Below are 11,289 nucleotides of genomic sequence, written 5' to 3' on the forward strand. Positions count from 1 at the left end.
AGTGTAAAACGTATGGGCATACTTATGAAGACTGAACACAGGAAGGGGTTACATGCAACAAATGCAACCAGGATGGTCATCTGGCTAAAGACTGTAAGAATCCTATTGTGTGCAATATGTGTAGTACAGTGGGACATGCATTTAAAAACTGCCCAATGCGTGCAAAAAATAAGAGGGTGAGGACTATGGCGGAGGTAGTAGCAGGTGAAGCCAGTGGCAGTACATCTAATGTGGTTCTAAGCTCTGTTGTCCAGGGAATTCAGGAGCCGACGCCTAAGGAGCCTGCTGAGCCGACGCCTCCCAGAGGGCCTGCTGGGCCATCACCTCCTGGGGAGCCTGCTGAATCTCTCACTGAGCTAACTCATGCTAGCAAAACGGTGGCTGAAGAAATGGAAGTGGCTTTGTTGGAAGGAGACCTGCCTCACCCCTCTGATGACTTGACTGGTTTGAGGGGGGATGGTGAGATAGATGCTTCTCTCTCCAGGACTCCGGTCTTGTCCTGGGAAGGAATTTACATAGAACAAGATGGCGGAGGTGGCCAAGGAGACTTTCCATCTTCTCTTGTGAGATCTGCTGAGGAGGAGGGAGAAGGGTCGTCTTCCAAAAGACTACGTACTATGCTGTCACCCTTGAGTGAGGATGGAGCCAGCCCAGACAGGGGAATTTACCCTATCTCTCATTTCTCTGAGGATTTTCCTTTTTTAGGGGAGGACGCAGAAAAAGCTGTCTTTGTGTCCGGTTGCCAGCCTCCAGGAGGCGTAGGCTGATCAGACAGTGGGGTATCAGTGGTTACGTTCGTAAAAAGATCAAGATATGGGCTCCAAAACTACATTTAATGTCATATCCATAAATGTCAGACAAATAGCATCTAAGTCTAGACGTGCTTTAGTTTTGGATCATGTCAGGAATCTTGGAGCAGAAATTTCTTGCCTGCAGGAATGTGGCATATCTGAACCACCGGGGGAGGGGGATTGGCCCTATGGGCAATGTGTTTGGTCAGGGTCTTCGTTTAATAAAAATGATGGTGTGGGGATACTACTGGGGAATAAGGGTATAAACTTGGAGAGTTACACAGTGGTTGAAATAGGTCGATGTTTGATTGCAGTAGTGTGTTGTAGGGGATTTAGGGTCAGGGTGATAAATACGTATTGCCCTACAGACAGGGCGAGTAGGCTGGCTTTGTTAGAAAAGCTGAGCCTTTTCCTACCTGGGAGGATACCTACAATTTTTGTAGGAGATTTCAATTGCTCCTTTGATGGAGAGGGCCTGGATGTGACCGGGAAAAAGTTAAATCAATTAATGTCTGACTTTTCTTTTCTAGATACGGCAGAAATGCATTTGGGTAAGCCACCACCACCAACGTATAAATCAGACAGAGGAGGGGTTGAGTCTAGGATTGACCGTATATGTGTATCCAAGAATCTAGTTTGTAAGACTTTTGTTCAAAGTGAGGTACCATTTTCGGATCATGTATGTTTGCAAGTATGGATGGAAGGTAATTGTAAATTTAGTTTTGGGAGGGGTGTATGGAAGTTGAATAGTAGATTATTAGAGGATGTGGAAGTGATGGATGAGTTTCAGTGTAAGTATGCTGTGTGGAAAAGGGAGAAAAATAGTTTTAAAGATGTGCTTAAGTGGTGGGATTGGGTGAAAGTGCAGATTAAAATTTTTTTTGTAAAATGGGGACATAAACAAGCTACTAGACTACGTAACCAGTATAAAGATCTGAATGTTAGGATAGAATGGTTACGTAAGATGGGTGAAAATGGGATTGATATGAGTGATTTGTTGGAAGAAGCCAGAAAGGAGTTAAAGCAGGTTTTGGAAAGAAAAGGTAAAGAAATCATTTTTAGATCAAAAGTGGAATATCTAGATAAAAATGAAAAATGTACAAGATTTTTTTTCAAAAAAATGTGTGGTAAGAAAGAAGATATGAATGAAGTTGTTAATGAAAAAGGTGAGTGTATGGAGGGTGTAGATGTGGTAAAAGTGGTGGAATCATACTATTCAGAGTTGTATGGGAAAAAATGGATTGATAATGGTTTGATGAATGAGGTTTTGGGTGGTTTGGAAAGTGTCCTTGGTGAGGATGACTGCGTGGGGTTGAATGAAGAGATAACTCTTGAAGAAGTGAAGAATGTGATAATGAGTGCGGGGAAAAATAAAACTCCTGGTAAAGATGGAATTCCGGCGAAATTCTACGTAAAGATGTGGGAGGTAATTGGGGTAGACTTGCTGGAAGTGTGTAAGAATATATGGGATAAGGGGGTTTTGTGTGAGTCTATGAAAGAAGGTGTGATTGTTTTGATCTACAAGAAAGGAGACAAGAAGTGTTTGGGTAATTGGAGGCCAATTTCATTATTGAATGCAGATTATAAATGTTTTAGTAAAATCTTGGCTAATCGTATGCGTGAGGTGGTAGGTAAAATTGTAGGGGAGGAGCAAGTGTGTGCTGTGCCAGGTAGAAGTATGACTGATAATTTGGTTTTGTTGAGAGATTTGATTGGTGACTGTATGAGTAGGAAACAGAAGTGTATGATGCTTGCATTGGATTTTGAAAAGGCTTTCGATAGGGTGTCGCACGGGTTTATGTTTGCTGTACTTGCTAGGATGGGTTTTTCCACTAGGTTTTTGGACGGTGTGAAGTGTTTGTACAGGGATGTGTCAAGTGAAGTTTTGGTGAATGGTAATTTAAGTTCAAAAGTAAGTGTAGAATCAGGGTTTAGACAGGGGTGCCCTATGTCCCCTGTTTTGTTTATTTGTGTAATTGAAGTTTTGATGTGTTTAGTAAGAAGAGATAAGGTAATGAGAGGTTTTCTGATTCCAGGGAGTGGGGGTAAATGTGTTAAAATTTTGGGTTATATGGATGATGTGGTGGTTGTGAGTGATTGTATGGCTGGGCTGAATAGAGTTACATTATGGTTGGATTTCTTCTGTGGTGCATCTGCTTTTAAAGTGAATTGGGGTAAGTGTGTATTCAAGTGTTTTGGAGACAGGGGAGTAAGAATGGGAGGGGTGAGAAATGAAGTGGGTGCAGTGAAAGTGTTGGGGATTCAGTTTAATGATGATTTAAGAGGGAATGAGAGTTGGGATGAATGTGGCTTGAGAATTGAGAGGAAGTTAAATTTTTGGAGGCTTAGGGACCTGACTCTATCGGGGAAGGTATTGATAATAAAATCGGTTATTCTGCCAATTTTGGTCTTTGTGGCTTGTGTTTTTCCAACTGCTAGTAGGAAGATTAAGAAGTTAGAGAAAATGGTTTTTACCTTTTTTTGGGGAAGCCGAATGGAGAAACTGAAGCGTGAATTTGTGTATAAGTCTTGTGAGAATGGGGGTTTGGGTTTTCCACATGTTGAGGTTTTTCTTGGGCTTAATTATATTAAAATGGTGGTGGTTCTTTTGGGGAAAGGCAGTAAGAGCGCGTATATGGTTAGGTATATGGCTGGTTGGATGCTTTATGGGTTAGATTGGGTTAAGAGAGATGCCACTGTGCCTGCTGCTTATGTATGTCCTGTATGGTATATTCTGATTGAAAAATTTATTAGGAAGCATGATTTGATTGCAGTTCCAATGGGTGAGTTTAAGAATAAGAAGGCTGTGTTAAAAAGGTTGTGTGTGAATGAGGTTGTGTGTAATATTGTGGGTTTGAGAGGACAGGATGTTGTGAATGTTTGGAAGAAGTTAAGTGTGACAGGTATGTCAAATAGGCAAAAAGACATAGTGTGGATGGCGATGCATGATATTTTGCCTGTTAGAGATGTGCAGAGGAGGAGGATGTTAGTTAGATTTGAGGTTTGTCCGAGGGTTGGGTGTGGTTCTTGTGAGACTGTAAGACATCTCTTTTGGGACTGTGATTATGCTTATGAGGTTTGGAGAAGAATGGGTGGTTTGTGTAAGGAATTGGCTGGGGTAAGTTTTATGGATTGGAAGGTTGCAATGTTTGCTATAGGTGCATGTAATAGGGCAAGTGATAGGGTATTATGGTTGATTATGGTGTGTATAATGGAGAGCTTGTGGGATGTGCGCAATTTAGGTATTTTCAAGCACAAGTGGGTACCAATTAATGATTGTGTAAGGATGATATTGTCGAGATTATATGTGGTTTATCGCTGGGATAGTCAGTGTGGTGGTGGCATAGACGCAGAGGGAGTTTGGAAATTTAAGAAATGGAGAAGGTTAGTGAAATACAGTTAATTGTTGTTTTCTATCTCTGTTTCAAATGTTGTCCCTTGTATTATTATGTTCCTTTTTTGATCGGAATAAAGTATTACCATGATGATGTATGACTAAGGCAACTTATGCCTTAAAGATGCAAAATGGTTCTTGCGTTGTACTGTTGCTTTAAGTTGAACTGAATGGTTAAAAAAAAAAAAAAAAAAATCTGTTCTTATCAGTTTAATATCTGATACGTCCCCTATCTGGGGACCATATATTAAATGGATTTTTAGAACAGGGAGATGGAAATAGAGCTTGCTCTGTCCACTCCACGCATTGACCTGGTATTGCAGTATTTCCAGGACCGGTGCACCCTTTCCTTATGTGTTGACTAAAATCAGATTCCAAAAGTGTTTTTTGTGTTTGCCACTGTTTCTGTCTTTCTGAAGGGATCTCCCCTTTTAATCCCATTATTTCAACACCTGTTGGACAATGCATGAGTGATAATGAGCTAATTGATTAAATGCAATTAATGAATACATTGCCACCTCTTGTTTTGTGTCGTCTGTGTGTCTGTGTTTCCGGCATTTCACATTGGAACAGCTCATTCACCTTCCTTGTCTTCTCTCCGCCCTCCCTTTTAGGTAAGTTAAAGAGCTGCACCTGAGCCAGCCACTGATTGATGCAGCACCACAGTCAAATAGTGGAGTGGAGTAGGGGAACAGCAAACAGCCATTAAAGCCGCCCGCCCGCCACAATGGACCTACCTGTGTACACTAGATGGATGTGATGGAATGTACTGTCGTCCCTACATTTCAAGAAGGAGTAAGAATTGCAGTTGCAACAAAGCCTTGCTTGCCTACAAAGAGAGCAGCAATTTGGATTTGTTACTATGTTACCTAGAAGAATAACAAACTGTGCAATGATGGAGGTTGTAGGAGCAAGGAGAAGTTGTCTGTAAAGTTGGTGGATGCTTATTTTCCATTTTGCAGTCCCTTGTCTCCCTCTTGTGGCCTCCTGGAGGCAACTAGCTGTGCAAAAAAAGACAGCCTGGCGGCCGGCTGTTGCAGTGTTGCCCTCTCAGGCAACACTGAGTGATTGACTGAGCCGCACCGTCTTATATAAAGTTCAGACGGAACTTTGCACGTGTCATAGTGGAGCCCTGAGGAGCCAGAGCCAGCTTTCTGACATCATAATGGGGCCTCAGAGATAAAAGCCTGGGCCCAGGCAGTGTTGGTCAGTGCTGCTCAGCAGGCAGCCCTGGACTGGACTGGATTACAGCTGATACAAGGTGTGAAGGAACAAGGGGTGGCTGTGGGCATGCACTTGCTGCCGCTGCCAGTGTTTATCTGAATGGCAGCAGGGCATTTGGGCGTTGCCAGGAAGGCGTTTTTATGTAGATTCCTCCTCTTTCAGCACTGCATTGTGGTGCAAGCAAAAGAAGCAAATCCTGTCTGGCTTCCTCTCCGGCCTTTATTCACCTCCCGTGTAGCTGTGAGTGTGTGAGCCTGCAGGGCCCCATGGAATTGCCTAGAAGTAGGCTGAATCGCTGCAAGGGCTGAACAGCAGTATCGGGCAGGCTCGGGCAACGCGCGGCCCGTTCGGGTTATCGCTTCTCGGCCTTTTGGCTAAGATCAAGTGTAGTATCTGTTCTTATCAGTTTAATATCTGATACGTCCCCTATCTGGGGACCATATATTAAATGGATTTTTAGAACAGGGAGATGGAAATAGAGCTTGCTCTGTCCACTCCACGCATTGACCTGGTATTGCAGTATTTCCAGGACCGGTGCACCCTTTCCTTATGTGTTGACTAAAATCAGATTCCAAAAGTGTTTCTTGTGTTTGCCATTGTTTCTGTCTTTCTGAAGGGATCTCCCCTTTTAATCCCATTATTTCAACACCTGTTGGACAATGCATGAGTGATAATGAGCTAATTGATTAAATGCAATTAATGAATACATTGCCACCTCTTGTTTTGTGTCGTCTGTGTGTCTGTGTTTCCGGCATTTCACATTGGAACAGCTCATTCACCTTCCTTGTCTTCTCTCCGCCCTCCCTTTTAGGTAAGTTAAAGAGCTGCACCTGAGCCAGCCACTGATTGATGCAGCACCACAGTCAAATAGTGGAGTGGAGTAGGGGAACAGCAAACAGCCATTAAAGCCGCCCGCCCGCCCGCCCGCCACAATGGACCTACCTGTGTACACTAGATGGATGTGATGGAATGTACTGTCGTCCCTACATTTCAAGAAGGAGTAAGAATTGCAGTTGCAACAAAGCCTTGCTTGCCTACAAAGAGAGCAGCAATTTGGATTTGTTACTATGTTACCTAGAAGAATAACAAACTGTGCAAGGATGGAGGTTGTAGGAGCAAGGAGAAGTTGTCTGTAAAGTTGGTGGATGCTTATTTTCCATTTTGCAGTCCCTTGTCTCCCTCTTGTGGCCTCCTGGAGGCAACTAGCTGTGCAAAAAAAGACAGCCTGGCGGCCGGCTGTTGCAGTGTTGCCCTCTCAGGCAACACTGAGTGACTGACTGAGCCGCACCGTCTTATATAAAGTTCAGACGGAACTTTGCACGTGTCATAGTGGAGCCCTGAGGAGCCAGAGCCAGCTTTCTGACATCATAATGGGGCCTCAGAGATAAAAGCCTGGGCCCAGGCAGTGTTGGTCAGTGCTGCTCAGCAGGCAGCCCTGGACTGGACTGGATTACAGCTGATACAAGGTGTGAAGGAACAAGGGGTGGCTGTGGGCATGCACTTGCTGCCGCTGCCAGTGTTTATCTGCATGGCAGCAGGGCATTTGGACGTTGCCAGGAAGGCGATTTTATGTAGATTCCTCCTCTTTCAGCACTGCATTGTGGTGCAAGCAAAAGAAGCAAATCCTGTCTGGCTTCCTCTCCGGCCTTTATTCACCTCCCATGTAGCTGTGAGTGTGTGAGCCTGCAGGGCCCCATGGAATTGCCTAGAAGTAGGCTGAATCGCTGCAAGGGCTGAACAGCAGTATCGGGCAGGCTCCGGCAACGCGCGGCCCGTTCGGGTTATCGCTTCTCGGCCTTTTGGCTAAGATCAAGTGTAGTATCTGTTCTTATCAGTTTAATATCTGATACGTCCCCTATCTGGGGACCATATATTAAATGGATTTTTAGAACAGGGAGATGGAAATAGAGCTTGCTCTGTCCACTCCACGCATTGACCTGGTATTGCAGTATTTCCAGGACCGGTGCACCCTTTCCTTATGTGTTGACTAAAATCAGATTCCAAAAGTGTTTCTTGTGTTTGCCATTGTTTCTGTCTTTCTGAAGGGATCTCCCCTTTTAATCCCATTATTTCAACACCTGTTGGACAATGCATGAGTGATAATGAGCTAATTGATTAAATGCAATTAATGAATACATTGCCACCTCTTGTTTTGTGTCGTCTGTGTGTCTGTGTTTCCGGCATTTCACATTGGAACAGCTCATTCACCTTCCTTGTCTTCTCTCCGCCCTCCCTTTTAGGTAAGTTAAAGAGCTGCACCTGAGCCAGCCACTGATTGATGCAGCACCACAGTCAAATAGTGGTGGTGGAGTAGGGGAACAGCAAACAGCCATTAAAGCCGCCCGCCCGCCACAATGGACCTACCTGTGTACACTAGATGGATGTGATGGAATGTACTGTCGTCCCTACATTTCAAGAAGGAGTAAGAATTGCAGTTGCAACAAAGCCTTGCTTGCCTACAAAGAGAGCAGCAATTTGGATTTGTTACTATGTTACCTAGAAGAATAACAAACTGTGCAAGGATGGAGGTTGTAGGAGCAAGGAGAAGTTGTCTGTAAAGTTGGTGGATGCTTATTTTCCATTTTGCAGTCCCTTGTCTCCCTCTTGTGGCCTCCTGGAGGCAACTAGCTGTGCAAAAAAAGACAGCCTGGCGGCCGGCTGTTGCAGTGTTGCCCTCTCAGGCAACACTGAGTGACTGACTGAGCCGCACCGTCTTATATAAAGTTCAGACGGAACTTTGCACGTGTCATAGTGGAGCCCTGAGGAGCCAGAGCCAGCTTTCTGACATCATAATGGGGCCTCAGAGATAAAAGCCTGGGCCCAGGCAGTGTTGGTCAGTGCTGCTCAGCAGGCAGCACTGGACTGGACTGGATTACAGCTGATACAAGGTGTGAAGGAACAAGGGGTGGCTGTGGGCATGCACTTGCTGCCGCTGCCAGTGTTTATCTGCATGGCAGCAGGGCATTTGTGCGTTGCCAGGAAGGCGTTTTTATGTAGATTCCTCCTCTTTCAGCACTGCATTGTGGTGCAAGCAAAAGAAGCAAATCCTGTCTGGCTTCCTCTCCGGCCTTTATTCACCTCCCGTGTAGCTGTGAGTGTGTGAGCCTGCAGGGCCCCATGGAATTGCCTAGAAGTAGGCTGAATCGCTGCAAGGGCTGAACAGCAGTATCGGGCAGGCTCGGGCAACGCGCGGCCCGTTCGGGTTATCGCTTCTCGGCCTTTTGGCTAAGATCAAGTGTAGTATCTGTTCTTATCAGTTTAATATCTGATACGTCCCCTATCTGGGGACCATATATTAAATGGATTTTTAGAACAGGGAGATGGAAATAGAGCTTGCTCTGTCCACTCCACGCATTGACCTGGTATTGCAGTATTTCCAGGACCGGTGCACCCTTTCCTTATGTGTTGACTAAAATCAGATTCCAAAAGTGTTTCTTGTGTTTGCCATTGTTTCTGTCTTTCTGAAGGGATCTCCCCTTTTAATCCCATTATTTCAACACCTGTTGGACAATGCATGAGTGATAATGAGCTAATTGATTAAATGCAATTAATGAATACATTGCCACCTCTTGTTTTGTGTCGTCTGTGTGTCTGTGTTTCCGGCATTTCACATTGGAACAGCTCATTCACCTTCCTTGTCTTCTCTCCGCCCTCCCTTTTAGGTAAGTTAAAGAGCTGCACCTGAGCCAGCCACTGATTGATGCAGCACCACAGTCAAATAGTGGAGTGGAGTAGGGGAACAGCAAACAGCCATTAAAGCCGCCCGCCCGCCACAATGGACCTACCTGTGTACACTAGATGGATGTGATGGAATGTACTGTCGTCCCTACATTTCAAGAAGGAGTAAGAATTGCAGTTGCAACAAAGCCTTGCTTGCCTACAAAGAGAGCAGCAATTTGGATTTGTTACTATGTTACCTAGAAGAATAACAAACTGTGCAAGGATGGAGGTTGTAGGAGCAAGGAGAAGTTGTCTGTAAAGTTGGTGGATGCTTATTTTCCATTTTGCAGTCCCTTGTCTCCCTCTTGTGGCCTCCTGGAGGCAACTAGCTGTGCAAAAAAAGACAGCCTGGCGGCCGGCTGTTGCAGTGTTGCCCTCTCAGGCAACACTGAGTGACTGACTGAGCCGCACCGTCTTATATAAAGTTCAGACGGAACTTTGCACGTGTCATAGTGGAGCCCTGAGGAGCCAGAGCCAGCTTTCTGACATCATAATGGGGCCTCAGAGATAAAAGCCTGGGCCCAGGCAGTGTTGGTCAGTGCTGCTCAGCAGGCAGCACTGGACTGGACTGGATTACAGCTGATACAAGGTGTGAAGGAACAAGGGGTGGCTGTGGGCATGCACTTGCTGCCGCTGCCAGTGTTTATCTGCATGGCAGCAGGGCATTTGGGCATTGCCAGGAAGGCGTTTTTATGTAGATTCCTCCTCTTTCAGCACTGCATTGTGGTGCAAGCAAAAGAAGCAAATCCTGTCTGGCTTCCTCTCCGGCCTTTATTCACCTCCCGTGTAGCTGTGAGTGTGTGAGCCTGCAGGGCCCCATGGAATTGCCTAGAAGTAGGCTGAATCGCTGCAAGGGCTGAACAGCAGTATCGGGCAGGCTCGGGCAACGCGCGGCCCGTTCGGGTTATCGCTTCTCGGCCTTTTGGCTAAGATCAAGTGTAGTATCTGTTCTTATCAGTTTAATATCTGATACGTCCCCTATCTGGGGACCATATATTAAATGGATTTTTAGAACAGGGAGATGGAAATAGAGCTTGCTCTGTCCACTCCACGCATTGACCTGGTATTGCAGTATTTCCAGGACCGGTGCACCCTTTCCTTATGTGTTGACTAAAATCAGATTCCAAAAGTGTTTTTTGTGTTTGCCATTGTTTCTGTCTTTCTGAAGGGATCTCCCCTTTTAATCCCATTATTTCAACACCTGTTGGACAATGCATGAGTGATAATGAGCTAATTGATTAAATGCAATTAATGAATACATTGCCACCTCTTGTTTTGTGTCGTCTGTGTGTCTGTGTTTCCGGCATTTCACATTGGAACAGCTCATTCACCTTCCTTGTCTTCTCTCCGCCCTCCCTTTTAGGTAAGTTAAAGAGCTGCACCTGAGCCAGCCACTGATTGATGCAGCACCACAGTCAAATAGTGGAGTGGAGTAGGGGAACAGCAAACAGCCATTAAAGCCGCCCGCCCGCCCGCCCGCCACAATGAACCTACCTGTGTACACTAGATGGATGTGATGGATTGTACTGTCGTCCCTACATTTCAAGAAGGAGTAAGAATTGCAGTTGCAACAAAGCCTTGCTTGCCTACAAAGAGAGCAGCAATTTGGATTTGTTACTATGTTACCTAGAAGAATAACAAACTGTGCAAGGATGGAGGTTGTAGGAGCAAGGAGAAGTTGTCTGTAAAGTTGGTGGATGCTTATTTTCCATTTTGCAGTCCCTTGTCTCCCTCTTGTGGCCTCCTGGAGGCAACTAGCTGTGCAAAAAAAGACAGCCTGGCGGCCGGCTGTTGCAGTGTTGCCCTCTCAGGCAACACTGAGTGACTGACTGAGCCGCACCGTCTTATATAAAGTTCAGACGGAACTTTGCACGTGTCATAGTGGAGCCCTGAGGAGCCAGAGCCAGCTTTCTGACATCATAATGGGGCCTCAGAGATAAAAGCCTGGGCCCAGGCAGTGTTGGTCAGTGCTGCTCAGCAGGCAGCACTGGACTGGACTGGATTACAGCTGATACAAGGTGTGAAGGAACAAGGGGTGGCTGTGGGCATGCACTGGCTGCCGCTGCCAGTGTTTATCTGCATGGCAGCAGGGCATTTGGCCGTTGCCAGGAAGGCGTTTTTATGTAGATTCCTCCTCTTTCAGCACTGCATTGTGGTGCA

General features: G+C 45.5%; 5 non-coding genes across 5 annotated transcripts; all 5 read left to right on the top strand.

Annotated features, from left to right (window-relative positions):
* The first annotated feature begins 4,335 nt into the window (after positions 1–4,335).
* Positions 4,336–4,533, top strand: LOC142674911 (U2 spliceosomal RNA). Its single transcript, XR_012851981.1, has one exon. It is a non-coding gene; the product is annotated as a U2 spliceosomal RNA (small nuclear RNA).
* Positions 4,534–5,763: 1,230 nt separating this feature from the next.
* On the top strand, positions 5,764–5,954 carry LOC142674801 (U2 spliceosomal RNA). Its single transcript, XR_012851887.1, has one exon. It is a non-coding gene; the product is annotated as a U2 spliceosomal RNA (small nuclear RNA).
* A 1,238-nt stretch (positions 5,955–7,192) lies between these two features.
* LOC142674802 (U2 spliceosomal RNA) lies at positions 7,193–7,383 on the top strand. Its single transcript, XR_012851888.1, has one exon. It is a non-coding gene; the product is annotated as a U2 spliceosomal RNA (small nuclear RNA).
* Positions 7,384–8,614: 1,231 nt separating this feature from the next.
* Positions 8,615–8,805, top strand: LOC142674803 (U2 spliceosomal RNA). Its single transcript, XR_012851889.1, has one exon. It is a non-coding gene; the product is annotated as a U2 spliceosomal RNA (small nuclear RNA).
* Positions 8,806–10,035: 1,230 nt separating this feature from the next.
* LOC142674804 (U2 spliceosomal RNA) lies at positions 10,036–10,226 on the top strand. Its single transcript, XR_012851890.1, has one exon. It is a non-coding gene; the product is annotated as a U2 spliceosomal RNA (small nuclear RNA).
* Positions 10,227–11,289: the final 1,063 nt, after the last annotated feature.

The sequence above is a fragment of the Rhinoderma darwinii genome, assembly GCF_050947455.1.
Source record: "Rhinoderma darwinii isolate aRhiDar2 chromosome 2 unlocalized genomic scaffold, aRhiDar2.hap1 SUPER_2_unloc_21, whole genome shotgun sequence".
NCBI lineage: Eukaryota > Metazoa > Chordata > Amphibia > Anura > Rhinodermatidae > Rhinoderma > Rhinoderma darwinii.